The sequence below is a fragment of the Pezoporus flaviventris genome, unplaced genomic scaffold (genome assembly GCF_033815535.1).
Source record: "Pezoporus flaviventris isolate CSIRO_AGI_PZ_B2104156 unplaced genomic scaffold, CSIRO_AGI_Pfla_v1 ptg000026l, whole genome shotgun sequence".
Classification (NCBI taxonomy): Eukaryota; Metazoa; Chordata; class Aves; order Psittaciformes; family Psittacidae; genus Pezoporus; species Pezoporus flaviventris.
Window position 1 is genome coordinate 2,288,754 of NW_026892574.1, and position 18,673 is coordinate 2,307,426.

Consider the following 18,673-nt stretch of genomic DNA (forward strand, 5'->3'; position numbering starts at 1 on the left):
ACAGTACAGCCGTGACCTTTCTCGCCAGGCCTGCCACCTCCTCCCGCTCTCCCCAGAGCTGGCACTACTAACAACTGGTTTCCTCCTGTTATTTTTCCACCTCCGCTCCTTCCTCCAGCGGGGAGGTTGTGCTGGTGGCCCACGTACCGGTGACTCACAGGCTGGGACCCGTGAGGAGCCAGCTAAGCCTGGCCAAACTTAGTAACATCTCATTTTCCATTGCCTACACCCTGGATGATGCTTCTGGCTGGGCTCGTCACTGGAGACCTTCTCCAGCTACCTGCAGGCTTGGGGAGGACCAGCTCAGTTGCGTTTCCTCTAAGTTTTGGCAATGCAGGTGCTGGGCTGAGACAGAGCAGCCCTTGATACAGATAAATTCCTACTTGGTGAGCGTGTATCCAGCGTGCTGATAGCCAAGAACCATGAGACGTTCTAGACATCAGAAAGGGCTTTCCAGGCTTGGGAAACACGTAAACAAAGATATAAACAGGGGAAGTTTAGATTGGATCTAAGGAGGAAATTCTTTCCTGTGAGGGTGGTGAGGCACTGGAATGGGTTGTCCAGGGAGGTTGTGAATGCTCCATCCCTGGCAGTGTTCAAGACCGGGTTGGACAAGGCCCTGGGTGAGATGGTTTAGTGTGAGGTGTCCCTGCCCATGGCAGGGGGGGTGGAACTGGATGATCTTAAGGTCCTTTCCAACCCTAACTATTCTGTGATTCTATGACTGCATGGTAGCTGCATTTTTCTGGAGGCTTTTGAATAACATAAGGGGAACTTAGGGCTTTAAAAGCTGTTACAGTTACTGTGTGTCAATCACCCGGGGCCAGGTGGACCCAAATCAACAAATGATGACTTCAAGCACATGAAGTGAACCTGGGGCACCTGCAAGGTGCAGAAGCACGGTCTGCAAAGGTGAAGAGGCTGCTGTGGCTGGAAGCTGGGAATGGATGCCCAAGGCTGCCCCAAGCAAAGCAGGGAGACAGAGCTCCGGGCAGATGCAAGGCGGCCCGTGCAGGGCTGCGTGTAGGGGAGAACGCCCGGAAGGGAGCAGCCGCGTGCGCTCAATCCCATCACTTTAATGGGATTTTCCAGAATACTTTGGAAGTTTTGCTGACGCCTCCCAAGGCCGGGGTGAAGCCGCCGTGACACCTGCTCACCCTGCACCCCCAGAGAGCCCGGCTGCTGGGAAGGAGCGAGCGGATGCGCAGGCACAGCATGCGCGGAGCAGCTGATGGCGGCAGGGGAGGAGGCACACGGAGGCGGCTGGGAGAAGCAGAGAGGGCTGACCTAAATAGATGCTGAGCTAATTTATTCATCTCCTTGCTTTTATTATTTAACGCGCCTTCGAAACAGCTCAGGACTTCTGGTTCCTCTCAGCTCTGCTGCTGACGTTGGGATGGGGTTATTTTTGACCCGATTCTCACATCCATCGTGCTGAAAAGCACAGCACAGCCTTGCTCAGCACCCCGCGCTCCCACCAGGCAGCCAGGCATGCTATGGGGAGCGCCGACACAGCCACTTTCGAGCCAGGAAGGATTTAAAGTTATTTTGAGCTTTTGCTTCACCTCCCGCCTGGGAAGGTGCTCACATTTTGGCATGCTTTATGCATTGTTAATAGGGAGATTTATCTCCCATTTAGCTGGCTGGTGAGAGGACTGGTGAGTTCCTACAGCACGAGGCAGCCTTCAGCCTCCACCGACATCTCCCCCGTGCAGGGTGCCAAACGCAGCCCTGGGCTCTGCAGCATGGAGGCTTCCAAGGATAAGCCTGTCTCACCTCCAGGCAGCCTCCTCTCTCCTCACATCCCAGTAATTCCTGCAACACTGTTCGGGAGGAATTTATGACGAGGACACGGAACCCCCGCTGTTCGGAGAGCGGTTTGGGCTGCGGTTCACCCCACAGGCTGCACGTGGCCTCTGTGAGCCCATGGCACGTTTCAAAGGTGCTGCGGCTCAAGAGCCACAAGTTGAGGAAAAAGAATTGCTGCCTGTGCAGGTTGTCTGAAGCCAGGCACCATTCCTGCGCAGGCACAGGGGGATGGACAGAGCTGCTTACCAGGATTCAACCTGTGCAGCACCAAACTTGTGCTGTGCAGAGCCCTTTCATTTTGTTTCTCATTAGGGTTCATCTCTCGATGTACAAATTCAGAATCACAGAATCACAGAACAGTCAGGGTTGGAAAGGGCCTTAAGATCATCCAGTTCCAACCCCCTAACATGGGCAGGGACACCTCACACTAAACCATCTCACCTAAGGCTCTGTCCAACCTGGTCTTGAACACTGCCAGGGATGGAGCATTCACAACCTCCCTGGGCAACCCATTCCAGTGCCTCACCTTCCTTATATCCAATCTAAACTTCCCCTGTTTAGGGGAGTGTTGTATCCAGTTACAGGGGAGTATCCAGGGGAGTGCTGTATCCAAATTTAGGCCAGAATCTCTGTTATGGTTTCTTTAAACAGGATTATTCATCAACCTGATTGATTCCATAAAGATTTTTAAGCAGTAAAACGAGCACTGATGCTATTCAGCTCAGCAGCAAAGGCAGTTCAGCTCATGCTGCCTTCACACTGCTGGAGAATTCCATGATGCTGTTGGGGGTGGGATAGTGCAAATTAGCAGAAATGAAGCAGTTAATGAGGCTGCAAGTCAGAGTCTTCCAAACCAGCAAGCACCAAAGGGAAGCAGCCAGCTGTGGGGTCTGCAAAGGTGGGTGCTGCTCCGCCTGGCACAGTCAGGCCCTTCTCCTGCCTTTGCTGGTTAAACCGGGGCAGTGCAAACACTGGGCAGGGTCTCATCCTGGCAACCCACAGGGCGTGCAGCTTTATACTGCAGTTTGTATTTGTGGGTTGCTTTTTAATATAAAGCAATACAGTGTTTAGATATGTTGGTCTGAGGGCCCTGTGAGGCTAAAAAAAGAATGAACAAGTAAAGGACAGAGGCAGCCAAAGTGAATTATCAGGAAAGCTTCAATTTCCCTCCCTATATCCTGGACTGGAGTGCAGTGGATGATGCTCTGATTTTCCTAATGCAAACAGAAAGGCACTCTGCCATCCCAGACCCCTGGAGTCCTGGGTTTTGATGCATCTGCCTTAATTGCATAGGGCTCATTAGGATGGAGTTAAAGACAAATGGGACTGGAAATGGAATCCCACCTGGGATTTAGGATCCATCCTGTGGGCACAACTCCTGCCCTTTTCCGTGGCAGCAAGGGACTGTGATAGAGGGGAGAGTCCTTTAATGAACCAGCACTGGTTTTGGAGTAGGCAGCAGGCTGGTTTTCAGCCTCCAGGTGAGGGATCCAGTTTGGCTGCTGGCTCGCCTTTATCTGCGTGGAGAGGATTACTGGGAAGCCATGTTGACAACTGCTGCAGCTAAAAAGGAAAATGAACTTCCACACAAAAACGGGCTGTTTGTGCAAAGCGGAGAGGGAATAAAGAAGCTGCCAAAAAAAGCTGACATTAAAACTAGTGCTTACCTGCAGCTCATCTGATACCATGACTGAAACCTTTCATTTGCAGCAATGTAATCCAAGATGTTCTTTCTGCAAAGCAAGAAAGTAGGTTATTGCTTAAGCAGAGCTGGGGAAGGGGAAGGAGATAAGCAGGGCCTGATCCTGCCAGGTGCTGTGTGCTCCACACTCCCTTTTCTCACCTCCAGTGAAATCCCATGCTAGAAGCTAACATATAGCAGGGAAGGACTTGCTAATTGCTCAATGGGTGCTGCAATAAATGAAGCATCCATTAAAATAATGCTTATATGACATCAGCAGCTTCCAGGACGTGAAGCACCTTAACCCTCTTTTCCTTAATGGACTCAACAGGATGAGTGGGGGGGGGGCCTGGGACAGGGGCTTGGGGCTTTCCAGGACCAGAAACTTTCTGCTGCCTTCAGACCCCATCCCAGAGAGGTGCAGGTGACAAGGGACATTCATCACTTCAGGTTTGCGTTGTTCTCTTGGGTGAGGTGGCTTAGGGCACAGAAGGTTTTTGACAAATACTACCTCTAGCTAGTGGCTCCAAAAGCTTTCTTTGTTAACACAGATGATGGGGGGGGGGGGGGGGGGGGCAGGGAAGGGGAGATAATGCATTGTCATTCTCCTTTGACTTGCACTGGGAGATGGGTTTCAAATCACCTCTTGGCATGCAGGATTTGCAGCTATGCAAAGCGCTGTCACCTGCTATCAAACTGCCTGGGGCAGCGCAGAGATCCTTCCATCCCTGGCTATTGCATCTGACCCTGTCAGGAGTAAATAGTTAGGGAAAGAGTAAAAAGAAACCTCTCCTTTGGCACTTCCCCAGTTCCTAGCAGCAGGGGCACTTCCTAAGCTGCTTGCTAAAGTTTAATATTTTCTAAGGAACAGCTGATTCTGTCAACACAGTAATATTCTCATGATCTCACTTATTGCAGCGGGGCAGGATGTGGCCTGACGTGGTTGGCCTTGCTCTGACCGCTCCATCAGCAAAGCCTCAGGAGTTTTTCACCCTCAGGAGCAGGAAGAGCTGGGCCAGTCTCGTGCAGGCAGGCAGACCCCTGCCAAAGAAAACACGTGGGACCTGGTCCAGTGTGGGCATCTCTGTCTGCTGCTCCCAGCTCTTACACTTCTTACAAGCTATGGATGTGGGCACAGGAGCCACTTGCCTGCTGGAGATGGAAGCAGAGCAGTGCAGTGTGTGAAACCAGCCCTGTAGGAGGCTACCACTGTATTTCTAAGAATTCAGTTAAAAAGCTCCCTTCCCTGCCTAGCGCACAGAAAGCAATAGGATGGCAAACCAGCTCTACCTTCTGCAAGCTGGCGGCACTCCCCTGCATGCCCCCACTCCCATGCTTTCCTTTGGCTGGATTGCCCGCTACAGCCACGGACCATCTCAGCTTTCCCGGGATGCAGAGATAGCTGTGTGCTTTGCTCAGCAGCACTGAAATCCTTCCCCCTGCAGCACCAAGCAGATCTTGTGCTATTTCTTTCCCTGTCTTTAGACGTGCAGAAATCCACCCGGCTGCATCTGCTGCTTCATTTTAGCTGTGGTTTTGTATCAAGATCTTTTCAGTAGGTCGTACCAATGAAGAAATCACATCCCCATCAAAACCACTAATGCAAATACCTCTTGGTGCGCTCTGTGCATGCTCTCAGGGCTCACTGCAATCAGCCCATCTCTCTTGGAAGGCTGCTTCTTACCCTGGGTGGCAGCAAAAGGAAGTTCAACAAACGCTGCCATAAATTATTGAGCAGCCCAGTTGCCCTGCCCTGTCACAAAGTCAGTGCTGAGAAACGAGTGACCCCCTCCTTTGCACATAATTCAAACGAAAACATAACTGCACCCCAGCTGCATGGGAAGGGGCTGGGACTGGCAAACAGGCTGGCTGTGGAGTTCACAGTTCCCACTACGAAAGCCTGCATTTTAATGTCACTTTGCATATGGGTTTTGGCTGTGTTTCTCTGAGCCCCAGCCCAGCGCAGACCACCCTGCATGCTGTGCCTGGGCTGTCTGACTGGTTTAAATACACTTGTCACTTGTTCTGGAAATGGTGCTTGAGGCCACCAGTTTCAGCCTGACACCAGCTGCCCTGGGGGGCAAGGGGCTTTATTAGGGAGATAAGATAACAAGGGCTGTGGCAACACTTCCTTTAGCCCTGCTGCTATCCCACACCCTGATGTGCAGGTTTGCTCTGAGTGTCATCAATAACTGAACTGGTCCCCATAGGAGTGGATGCACTGGGACAAGGACTGCAAAATAAAGGAGAAGTACAGACCCTCCCCTCTTGCATCAGCCTCATTTCAGTATTTGTATTAAGGATGGCCTGATTTACAGTTTGGCCAGGATTAAAACACATTTCCTTCTGCAATGATTTTATGCAGGCTTTTCAAACCACTTCATGAATTCCAATAAATCCTTAGGGACTCTCTGGCAAGGGGATGCCTCTAAATCTCTGTTTACCCTTGGCACCTGACAAACCCAACACATCCAGAGGTGGTGGGGAGGACAGAGTGCCCACCTAAGATCTGGGGGCAGGTGATCTTCAAGCATTTTTCACTCAAGCTCCAACACTGAAAACTCTTTCAAGTGTTTTACGTAAGAAACCAAGCCACAGCACCACAGGGTCAGGAAGAGGATGCAGGACAGATCCCAGGCATCCTTACTGTCCCCGGGCACCTAAACCACCTCTCCTTTCCCCACTACTGTGCATCATCGTGCTGCCGCCCCTTCAATAGCTGAAGGATCCTGAAAAATTACAGGCAAAGCTTTCTTGTCTGCAGCAGCCACCTGAACCAACCTTCTGTTCACATGGAAGCACTGGAGCATTTCTTCAAACAGCTCTTCCTCCTGCCATTAAATATTTAAGAGAGGAGCACCGGGGGAAAGCATGTGCTTTTGCCGAGGCAGGATGCACAGCGCTGGGAACCACGGAGAACCACATTTAAATAGCAAGGAGCTGGCAGGTGCTTGCAGAGCACGGTTCAGTTTTAGCTTCCCACTGCCTCCCCTTGCTGTGGTGCTCCCCGCAGCATCCCCAGCATCGCATCCTCATCCTGACAGCTCCTGCACCAGCCCCAGCGCATGAACAAGCACTGAGTACCTGACCTAGCACTGCCTTCCTGCAGGTCCCAGCAGGGGACATGTATGGGTTGGGAAGGCAGACTGGGGAGCTACGTGCTCTGCTCAGCCACCCCTGGGTTGCAGATTGAGTGGATGAAATCCTATTGACCTGGAAATCAAGTGCTCGTCAGGGCTGATGGGAACACAGCGGTGCCTGGAGCCTGGCCACAGCAGGACAGGAGCAGAGCATGCAGCAGCCCTGGCCCCAGCTGCCAAGGGCTACCCCTACCAGCTGCTTTGTCTCCCCATCACCACTTTCCCTGGCCTGCCTTATTTCGGGAGGGTGGCAGAGAGAGGGTGTTGGTGAATCTGTGCTTTGCAGTTGCTGTAGCAACTGTGGTGTCTCTGGTGGCAGGAGCACACGTTTCCTGCAGCCAGAAGGAGTGTGAGCCACTTAACTGCAAGAACGTTAATTTCCCCTGCTAGAAAAAAGCCCCCTCTGCCCCCACCCCTGTGCCCATGTGCCGAGCTGGAGGGATGCTGCTGCATCTTCCTGCTCCTGGGCAATCTTGTGCATGAGCCAAAGCCTCAGCACCTCCTCCAGACCCTCTGCTCCTTGGCAAGGACAACTGCTTTCCCTGAGCCAGCCTCAAAGGCAGCGTGAGTTGCTGCAGCCATCCAGGCTCCTCCCTGGGGTAGATAAGACCTCAACTCATTTCCACATGAATTAGAGCTTCTGCTTTGGCGAGCAAGGATCAATCTTGATCATAACACTCTCAGCAGTGGAGGATCAGCACAAGCTTTGCTAAGTTACTTCCCTGATTAATGACTTTTAAATAATAGAGCCTTTTTCAGAGGCTGGATTCATTGGGTGTCCTTTTCTTGTAAGGTTTTGCCTCCTAAATCCCATTACTCCTCTATTTCCATCATCTTTGTACATCACAAGCCCTGACCCACTCTCTCTTCCTGTTCTCTTTGAGGAACCCGAGAGACAGAGCTCCATGAGCAGCCCCTTGAGATGTTCTGGTGCCTCTTCTCTGAGCCTCAGCAACTTGGCCATCACACTGGTGTTTGACCTTGAGGCACACTGCTCCAGCTTGCCACCCTTGTGTCAGGACCATCCTTTGGCATGTGCCACTGCAGGCACGCACATCCCTTCAGTCCATCAGCCTGGTTTGGGCTTCACCTTGTATATGTGACTCATCTTTCTTCCTCCAGAAATGTGACTTTATATTCAGTTCAAATAAAGCATATCCTGCTGGCCTCTGTCCAACACCCCCAGCAGTTCACATCAGCCAGCAGATACCCAGAACAAAGCAAACAAAGCTTAGTAGTAATGCTTTGGTGTTGCTCACCACCCATGGCTCAGGGTTGCATCTGCTTTGGTTTGGTTTGCAGAATTAAGCCCCAGCCTTGCACAAATGCTTTTCTAGAAGGCCATGAGCTCTGATCCAGCCTTTTCACCACCTGCCTTTGGGATGGCTGCAGCTGCTGCCAGGGAGAGCAAGAATTGCAAGTAGGTTCTTCATGAGGGGGGGAGGCAAAAAGGGAGTGAGCTGTTCCCACCTTTCCTGCCGTAACAGTACACTTTCTAAGTGTTTCCTGCTGGGAACCAAATCTTCCTTCCTCAGGTGGTCACCTTCACCACAAGAGATGAGCAATGCTCAGGCATTCATAGCTGGTGTATTTGGGGCTGCCACTGGAACTCTGCGTTCCCTGGGAAGTGTTCCTGAAGAACAGGTTGGGCAGCTGGGGAATGTTTCACAGCTATTTTCAGCCTGAGACAGTTTCCCTTTTTTTCCTCAAAGTACAACAAAAACCCTGTCAACAAGTCACAAAAGAGTGATCTCAGTCTAAAATACGAGCCCTGGCACAGGAGGGCGTTTGACTGAGAAGCCACTTCCCATCTTTAGAGACTACAAGTATGTTCCACTTCGTCATCCCGAAGGTCTTTAAACGCTTAGAAAAACAGAGTTTGTTTATGCTCAGTCAGAACAGCCTATCTGTTACCTTGAAGGCTGGATGCAGAAAGTTTCCTCAGAAATTTATTGGTTTCATTCCTACCAGTCCGAACAGAAGTTTTCCACGGAGGCTGTCCAGATACAGATGTCTCAATTCCAATTTCCTTCAGTCTTTAGCACGACGTCACATTAATTGTCTTTAAAAGCACTTTTATTAGTTACTGAGAAAGCAGGAGTCTGGCAGCTCTTCTTGACCACAAACTATTCACTTTTGTGAGGTCTCCTTTAACAGCCGTTTGATCCAGCGCAGTGGTTTTCTCCACCAGCAAACTCAGCAGAGCCTGCAGCCAAAAGGACCAGCTCCAGGCAAGGGTTATTGCCTTCAGGTCTCAAGGGCTCCTACTGCTGCCTGGACAAAGCCTTTCTGCTCCTCTCAAGTCTTATCACATCCCCAGTGTCAGGTAAAATGGAGCAGTGGAGGCACACGGTCAGCCTGAGGCCAGGGAGATCCATGAGAGCAGGCATAAATACATATCAAATGAGGCAATTTCATCCACACCTGTGACGCTGAAGAGGACTCAGGGAGCCATCTAACACCTTGAGGGAGTTCTGGTTTAGTCTGATTTTGCATGGGGCTATGTTTCAGCCAACAGCCAGCCCAGTGATAACACAGGGAAAAGTGGTCATGAAAAAAGCCAGCAATTCCCACTTCTTCAAGGGTCAAGGAAATGATCTTCCCCCATCTGATCTCCATGGGATGCTCTGGGACCGCTCCTGCCAACATCCAGTCATTTCGGAGCTGCATGGGCAGCCAGAAACACAAACTTCCCACCTGCTTCCTCACATGAGCCCTCCCAGCTTCCTTTAGTCAAGGCCAGAGCATGCAGAGCAGGGTGCCCACTGCTCATGCCTCAGTGCATCAGCCAGCTGCAGGATGCACACAATTCCATGTGATACAAGCACCACGGTGGGATGCAACTGGGTCATTAGCATTTAGTGGAAAAACTCAGCTCTACTACATATCTGCTATTGACTGTCCCATTCTAAACAAGAAGACAGATGTTAAATGGCATTAAATGACACAAATTGGGGTTGGCCTTTCCCTCCTGGCAGTTTTTTCAGGGCCCCCAATGCCATGCCAAACTGAGCCTCTGCTTGCGTTTCAGCTCTGAAAATACTTTAAGGAGTGCCAAAACACACACACAATATCCTCGTATGGGAGCAGCCAGTGCTCTGATAATTGAGATGTTAATGCTGAAAGACTGAGCAAGTTCCCCTCATGGCTTGGCTGTGGGGAGCTCATGAGAAGAAAATGAATAAATTGGGACTTACTTGAAACAGCCAATGGATTGAAACCCGGAGATTTCTGGAAGCAGCTATGCAGGGAAGGAGCACGTGTGAAGGGTCTGGTTACAGGACTCCTCCTATAGTTGTGTAAATACATAAGCATTAATGTTGCAAGTTGCAAAGACTGGCAGGGCCGGCAGGATGGCACCTGTCCATCTCCAGAACCACCCCCATCAGCACACTCACACTGCCATCTTCCAGCCAGGCAGATGCCCCACGTACAAGGATGGCCAGGACAGGCACAAGTGAGAGCCCAAGATATATGGGCAGCAAAGATGTTCCAGCAGAAATGGCCTGTTGGACACTCGGGTATCTGTGGGTAGAGAAACACAGGGAGATGTGAGCTTTCAGGTGGGGGAAAAGCTGTGCCACCCGAAAAGCGCAGCCCAGCTCCTGTCGCAGCCCTCTTCGATCCACCACCAGTTTAACACAACCTCACCTGCAGAAAGCAGATTCTTTCACTTGAGGATGGGTATCTGATACCCAAATCTTACAGCTACTGCACAGAAACAGCTGAAGACATTTTCATTGGAACAATGCCTTGTCAAACCTCCCCTGCTGTCAGAGTGTCCTGGAGGATCTGAAGCCTCTCACCTACAAGAGTGCAAAGGATCAAGCTCGTGAGGCAACAAACATCATGAAGGGCCTTCATTTAGCACAGTGTCTTCATCTCTTTAATTTTAGGACAGATGTGACAATAAAGGGCTGAGCAAGGTCCAGTCACAGCTCCTGCATGGGGCATGGCTACTGCACATAAAAGCAAGCACCAGTGCAAACATGCTGGAGGGACCTCACCGCCCATAAAACAGCCCAACTTTGCTTTCCTAACCATGATTACTGGAGGTCTCATGCTCTCACATGGGCTGGTTTTACACCTGTATTATTCACTGCCCCATCAGAGCCAGCCCTGACTTCCCCCAGCTGGATGGAGAAGAGAATCAGGCATTTCCACTATTTAGCCCTCGGACATGGCCACATCCCCCCTGCAAACCAACCCTGTCATATGCCCTTTGCATGGCTGGGGAGAGCCTCAATTACACGGTGCTGGCCGGGCATGGGCCACCAGCCCCACTGTTTACAGGAAGCACTGGTGCAGAGCATGGAATTAGAAAGACCACAAGGAAGTGAAGGATTATTTACCGGAGATTAAAGGACATGGAAAAACCACAGGACAAATCAGTGGGGCCTCAGCAATGGTAGCTGCTATTTCAGTCTTCCAGCTGCTGGCATTCATATTGGTCACGCTGCCACAGGAGAATTTAGGAGGAATTCAGTAGGATGGATGGATGGCTGCTCTGCTTGTGGACTAGTAAAACACATCAAAGAACAGGCCCTAAACCTGCTGGAAGGATGCGAAGGATGTCTGCTCCACTCCTTCCCCTCCTCAGTCATTCCTGTAAGTCCTCCTGCTTCCTGGGTGCGATTCCTGGTTTTGGACTGCATCTCCAGGCCAAACAGCCAGATCCAGTTGCCAGCAAAGCCACTGGGATGTTCCCATAGGTTAGCCCGGATCAGTCAAGACAAAGCATCTCCTCAAACCTGGAAAGAAGTTGGGTGGGGGTTAAGGTCTGACATCTCAAGACCTACAAGACAGCTGCAGGGCTAATGGGAGCTGGTGTTTCTTGGAATATCCATCTTGGAATATCCATGATTATCACCTGGGGAAGATACCAGGTGAAGGTTGATCCTGGTCCTCCAATCCAATCCATTCTAGCACAATCCTTAAGACCATTACTTCTCCAGGCTTTTGCCTTTAAGCACCCACAACCTCCTTTCCCCTTAGAAAGTTCAAACCTATCACCGTGGTCTCTGGTGGGAGGAGACCCAACAGAGCCTGTGGCCAAGCAGAGACATTTTACAAGTGACAAGACACGCTTGTTTGACGTGCCTCAGTTGAAGTGCACAGGAGTGCACCTAACTTTAGGTGAGCTCTGCTTTTCAGCTACAACTGCCCAGCAGGATTTCAGTGGCTGCTCACCAACTCTGACGTGGGCTGTAACAGGTCGCATGTCAGCGTGCGACCACCTCTGCCTGCAGCTGCAGACACACAACTGCGGCTCCTGCAGCTCTCCAGGATGGCCACACACTCAAACCCAACGCTTGGGTATACCTCCCCTAGCACTTTGCTCCTGGCAGGTAAAGCTGTTTGCAGCGCTGCCATCTTGGTCCCACAGCCACACTGGCAATTTTGCCCTCACCACTCTCCTGCCACTGGCAACAAGTTTTGGGGCAGCACCCAAACTCCGCCACCAACCCCTTTCCCAGGGAGTCGGGCAACTCATTTGCTGTCTCTCCTTCTAAAGACAAAGATGTCACTTTGTTCTTTCCCCCTGCAGCCTCCACCGTACCTCAATGCCACGCAACACCAGGCCGCTGCCACAAGCCAAGTGAAAGCATCCCCCATCCATCCCCACAGCTGATGCAGACTGAGCTCCCAGCACCCCGTGGCCTTTTGCGCTCAGCGCAGGGCGGTGATTCAGCCCTGACTCAATGGGAAGGTGGCTATGGACTGAAACCCCAGCCCTGCTGCCTGCTCGGTCTGTGGTTAACATGATCCTGCTGGAAATTACAGAGCTCCAGCACAGGCAGGGGGAGGGAGGCTCCCCCCGGTGAGGAGGAGCCCACAAAAGGCTCCCACTGACATTCCTGCCTCCTCTCTTGCTCTGCATCCGTGCTGCTGAGCAAACACAAACAGCACGTTGCCTTCATGTTTGACCCAGAGCAGTGCTTGGCTGCTGGTACCATACCACAGGCACTGTCTAGAAAGCAAACAGTAGCTCAGTGGATTTTTTGCTTTTGTTTCTGTTTTTTTCTCCCTACAACAAACAGAAAGGATGAATGAGCTTATTTTACAGCCTCAAAGGAATACCCAGCCATTGTTAGCTTCACACAGGCAGCAAAAAGTGATGGCTAAGAAAATAAAAGCTTATTCTCTCCTGAATGGGTTGGCTGGAGAAGAATCCCCACCCCAAAACCCCTTGCATGGGCCAGCAGAATTTCCGTCAGCTACGTGGCTGATCCCCAGCTCGGTGACTTCCAGAGAAAGACCTGACCTGCTGCACGTAACAACGTGCAGGGGAAGTGGAGATCTGGGTTTGTGGGATTTCTGAGGGGCCTGAAGCACACTGTGCTCCCAGCCCGCCCTCCCTGCGCAGGTGCCACCCCGCACCATGTCCCCATCCTGCGCTCACAGCAGGCAGAGGGAAGGCGATGCCATCCTTCTGCAGACACTAACATAGAAACTCTGCAGAACATTTCCTTCTCTCAGTTCTCTGCCTCTAAAAAACATTGTCACAAGGTCTAGAAGTCCTGAGGCTCAGCTGAGGCTCAGGCACCTGCAATGAGTATCCCAGAGCTGACGGGACACCAACAGTGATGACCTCTGCTTTGGAGAACCGACACTGCCAATAAATGGGTTCAATGACACTTTCTCCCCTTGGAAAGGAGGACTAAGAGCCAGTACATGCAGACAAAACAGTAATTCCACAGTTGCTCCATTAATTAGCACAATTAATTTTAACCAGGACCTCTTGGGTCATTTCACTGCAGTCATTTCTGCCGGGAGAGCTGGGCACCGTCACCTGCTGCAGCCTTCTTTGAAGCAGTAACCTGGCTCCAGAGCTGTATTTCTCTCCACTCACCATGTAACTTGCTTCTGCCACCAATTCACATAATTTTCCCTATTACTGCAGTGGTAAAATCAATGTCAGGAGCTCAGAGCCCACGAATGGAGATTCAGAGCCTGGAGTCTGCAGCGGTCTTGTGTGGTTCAGTGACATATGAAGGGAAAGAAAAACAAAAATCCCATTAATAGAATAAATCCCCAAGAATTTCCCCCAAACTCACTTCCCACCCAAACCAATGCTTTTTTAAAGATGGGTTAAAAAAAGCAGGAAATTCTACCGAATATACTCCCTCCCTGTCACAGCTGCAATTCTGCTTTCAAATACATCTGAGTTAGGAGACTGCTGGGATTTATTTGGAGGGCTGCATGCTATTTTTCCTGCTTTATTCAGTGTTCAAAATGGCTGCAAGAAGAAGCTAACCCAGAAGCCTGGTGGTGCAGTCCTGGATGCTGAGCCATCGCTTCCCTCCATCCTCCTGCCCTGCGTACGTGAGGGCTCCTGGGGGCAGCAAAGGAGAGGGCAGAGGGGGCTGAAGCTGCCTGCGTCTGAGACAATCCTGACTGCCAATATGTGCATCAGTGGGGGTGCTCATTTGAAGAATAAAGAGTGAGGGGTTCTTTTAGTCTATAAAATCAGGAGCCAGCTCCCTCACTGGTATCAGCAGAGACAAAACAGGGCCCAGGCAATTTTATCAGCTGTGGCTCCAACCCATGTTCTGTCAGAGAAGCGACGAGCCACAGGGAGAATGAGATCTCATCTTTTATTAAAGGCAGCTACGTACCTATTCACAGCTGTGTAGTGCCTTTAACAGCAAAATCCGTGACCAAGGTCTTCAAGTGGTTAATGTTCAAACAAATTAGAGTGAGGAACAAAAAGGGGATTTTGCTTCAACTTGAAAATTAAAAGAAAATACAAGAAAAGAAAGAATTCTTTTTTTTTTTTTTGACCTTTTAAATGGCCAAGGCTTTTAAGGTGTGCTCCAGAGCCCAGCATGAGCCTCCTCCTTGGGGAGGGAGGGAGGGAGGAGAGGGCTGCTGCAGGGGGATGTATCCTGATGGGTATTTTATGGGCTCCCCTGCACTGAGTGGGGAGCTGCGGCTGCCTCATCATTGTAGAGGCGCAGGCAGGGGACTGGCTTGGTGACAGCAAGTCTGCTCAGTCACAGATCAAATGGCTTGATGGAAACTGGATCCAACTGGTCCAGCCTTGCGGGTTTTGATTTAAACTGCAGTTATAAGGTGTGATTAGAGGCAGGGGACGCAGTGCCAAGAGCTCAGATGTGAAGCAAAAAACATACATTAAACCAAAATCCTTTCCCTAAACCTACCCGTATTTTTCCAGTGTTAACTCTTTGCCTGCCACTGCCAAATACACGAGGAAATCCTGGGCCGTCCAAGGACACCTTCAGTGCTGCTGCTTAAATCCAGGGGCTGTAAGAGACCTGTCAGCAATGCAGAGGAATTTGGCCATTTGGCCACTGAAGCACTAACATTTATGGGCTTGGTATCAATAATAACCACAGCAGAACTTCATAGAGATCAACTGAGTCTTTCCTGCCACTGTGCCTGAGAGCAAGGGAAGTGGATGCCCTCCCTGAAGCCTTCATGCTGGCCAGCAATGGCTGAAGCAGGGGCTGTGTTTTGGCTGCCTTCTTTCTGGGTTGCTCCTATACAGGAGAGGAGGAAGCAGTGCTTTCCTGGGAATGGTTAAACGAGGTCTCTTTTTCCTGTCTCCAGCCAGTTGCCCAAAACTCAACAGTTAATTTGGCAAAGAGAGACCTTTGGAGACGTGAACACAGTTCAACCCTTCAGCCCATATGGATAAAATCACACTTCAATAAATTGCTGGTTCTTTATCTTCACGTGGCATCATCACAAAGTTAATTTCAAGCTTTCCAGTAAGTTGTAATATATCTTTTAACCTAAAAGCTCTTTTGTATGACACTGAAATAGGTCCCAGTCTATATACATCTGCTGCCAATACAAATGTATGGTTCAGCAGCAGTAAAGAGGATATAAAAGACTCCCACATTACAAATGTAGGAGGCAGAGGATATTTTAGCATGGCAGTGGTTACGCTTTTGGCAGCTTTGCTATAATAAACTTTGTTTTCAGAGCCTGAAAATATTCCCTCTGCAGTGAAGACTGACATATTTGCTTTCAGCGGAGCTGTCTCAGGGGCCAAGGCTGGTGAAGGGAGCTCAGGAACATGGGGGAACACAAAGAAGACGCAGTTAATGTCACCCAATGTTTAAACAGGGGATTTCCTCTCAAAATGCATACTTGCAAATGCCATCAGGTCCTGGGAGGACTATCTGCATAAATGCAGATGGGCACTCAGCAGGTACCTGCACACATTGTGACAACCCCCGGGGCTGCTTCAGGAGCCAGGGGCAAGGGAGGGAAGCTGAGTGGGCAGGCCAAGGGCCAAAAACACAAGGGAAAAGGGATACGAGACACCAGCCTTGTGTAGGAGAAGTCTCTGGAGACCTCCACTACCTCACCATCTGATGGAGGCCTCAAGTCACCTGCCAGGATGCTACTGCTGGGCGCCTGTCTGGATGGGTTCAGACTTAAACAGGGGAAGTTCAGATTGGATATAAGGAGGAAATTCTTTCCTGTGAGGGTGGTGAGGCACTGGAATGGGTTGTCCAGGGAGGTTGTGAATGCTCCATCCCTGGCAGTGTTCAAGGCCAGGCTGGACGAAGCCTTGGGTGAGATGGTTTAGTGTGAGGTGTCCCTGCCCATGGCAGGGGGGTTGGAACTGGATGATCTTAAGGTCCTTTCCAACCCTAACTATTCTATGATTCTATGACTGAGATGTTATTACCTTGAAGTGGATGGACCCCATCTACAGCTGGCAGGTGGATGCTGGCTACCATTTGTCTCCCAAGTCACCCTGGACTCTAATAATCCACTCAGGCACCGAGGTAGCTATGGAGAAAACTAATGTGACTGACTCACAGCTTAGTGCATGCTGGGATGGCAGGAGTGGCTGTGAAACTCTGATCCAGGCAATTTTTTCAGCAGAAAAGGAGAGCCTGTCTCAAATAGGACAGCATCCCAATTCAAGAGTTGCTGCCTGGTTCTGCCTGCTCTCTGCCTCCCCATGAGGCAAGGTAGGGTTTTTCTCCAGGTCCCCAAATGCCATCACTGTGATGCTGAGGGAAATGCGCTCTGTGAACAACCACCATTTCCTTTTGCTCTGGGAACTCAGCCTGACAAGGGATGACACAAGGAAGATTGCCTTGAAACTTTAGGATGTATTTCCAGACCTTTAAACCTCAGCTAAACCAGAGGAAGAGCAGAGGGGAGCTGGAGAGAGGTGGCTTTCTATGGTCTCCTGCCCCCTGCACCACCAAATAGCATTTCCCAGGATCCAACCTGCAGTAGGAAAGAGGTAAAGTCTTTCTGTCCATTCAGATCAGTTTGAACCATCAATTTCTTGCAGAAGAGGATATCCAAAAGTTCAGACAGGCCAGGTTTGAATAGCAAAGAAAGCATGAAGTCAAGCTTTAGACAAGAAAATGTTGGGAAATGGGCAAATGCTGACCTAGTTCAGGGTATGGGCTTAGTATCAAACCCAAGAGAAGCTCTAGTAAGTGGGTCCAGGAGGACTTGTCTGTGTCAGGTGCAGTGCAGACACACAGAGATTTCTGTGGGTATGGAAGGCCAAGCTCAATAATGAGGAAATAACTTAAAAAATGCCAATGGTTTATGTATACCTGCAAACCCAGAAATTTAACTCTGCCAGTTACAGTTTCTAAGCCAGCAAGAAAAAACACTTCCTCATCATCCAGCCTCTTTAGAAAAGCTCATTGCTACTTGTATTGAGCTTGGATGAGGTCTTGGCATGGAGGATTTTGAGAGCATGTGATGGCATTACGGTTTCAGGCTAATCTGTCCTCATTGTGTGCTCTTAAATAAAAATCATGGCTTTCTAATCCACAGGTTAGTAACTGTGGGAAAACCACATCCATCACAGCTTTGGCAAGTGCTTACAAGTGTCACACATTTGTATTTATTAATTATCAAGTGAATGCAGAAACACATTGTTACTAACCTGAGCATCTGGATTGCAAAACCCACGCAGTTCCTCTTGCAGGTCTAAACCCTTATGTCTTCAGAAGAAACCTGCACCAAGCAAGGCCGTGGCTGCAGGGCTGTGCAAGGAATGACCTGACCCCTTTTGTCCATGGACAACTCCCAGGGGTTTGGCAGTGCCTCAGCAGTGTATATTATCACTTGTGACAGGTTTGTTTGGGGTTCCTAGGATGTAAAAGAGAAAGAAAGAAGTTATTTTGATAGTAGATCAAGTATCAAAGGAATAAAAATAAGCAGGTACTTTTGCAACCTGCAGGCTGAGCCCTCTCCTGTGAAGCCAGGTGTATATTCCTGCCGGGGGTGAAATTCCCCATACCCGGTTCAAAGAGGCAGCACGACAGCACTGGGGCTCTGATCTCTGCAGATGTGCAAGGCCCAGGAGAAGTCTTCATTTCAAACTTCAGAGAAGCATTTTCATCTTATTTCCCTGCTCCACCCGGCAAGACAAAGCAGTTCCTAAGAGAAAAGCCCACACAGAGCGAGGAAAGGAGACTTTCCTCCTCTCATCACTGCAGCACAGGACAAGGACCCAAATGACCTCTTAGATGTGAAAAGTGAACAAAAGAGCAAGCAGCTTCCACCAGGAAGGCAAGACCTCCTGCAGGACACCCCTGTCCTCTGCACACACACAGCAACAGGGTCCCATACCCTCAGAGGGAGGATGCGGCGGCCAACATTCTGTCAACCAGCAAATAAAGATGAACTGGTCCTAGAAATGAACCAAACTCCAGCCTCTGCTCCCCTGAACAAACTCGCCTTTGAACACTTCTCACACCAAGAGGACGCCTGGGTTCAGCCTCCGCTGATCCTTCTGTCCCAGCACACCAGTCAGGGCACCAGCCACCCACTCTTAATTAACTTGATGGGCAGTAACTCAGCAGCACAAATCACCTCAAGTTACCTTGGCCAGGGAGCACAGCGGATCCTTCCACAATGAAACAGCACGACAGGAATTATCCCAATCCATAATTGCTCCGAGCAGACAATAAACCAGCTCACGCTGGTGGAAGTAGCCACTCAGAGGTAATAACCCAGTGAGTAACAATAATGGCAGCAGATACTTGATAAAAAGCAGGGAACAAAAGAGAAAGCTTTCTCCATT

At 50.1% G+C, this 18,673-nt stretch overlaps 1 protein-coding gene and 1 long non-coding RNA gene across 2 annotated transcripts in view; both read right to left on the minus strand.

The window, feature by feature from the left end:
* The window catches only part of RPL29 (ribosomal protein L29), a 46,313-nt gene that overhangs the window by 9,908 nt on the left and 17,732 nt on the right, over window positions 1-18,673 (minus strand). The gene's annotated exons all lie outside the window — the stretch shown is intronic.
* On the minus strand, window positions 4,353-13,581 carry LOC133271927 (uncharacterized). Its single transcript, XR_009744295.1, has 4 exons — window positions 13,484-13,581; window positions 10,029-10,155; window positions 9,828-9,919; window positions 4,353-4,639 (listed from the first exon to the last, which is right to left on the minus strand). It is a non-coding gene; the product is annotated as an uncharacterized LOC133271927 (long non-coding RNA).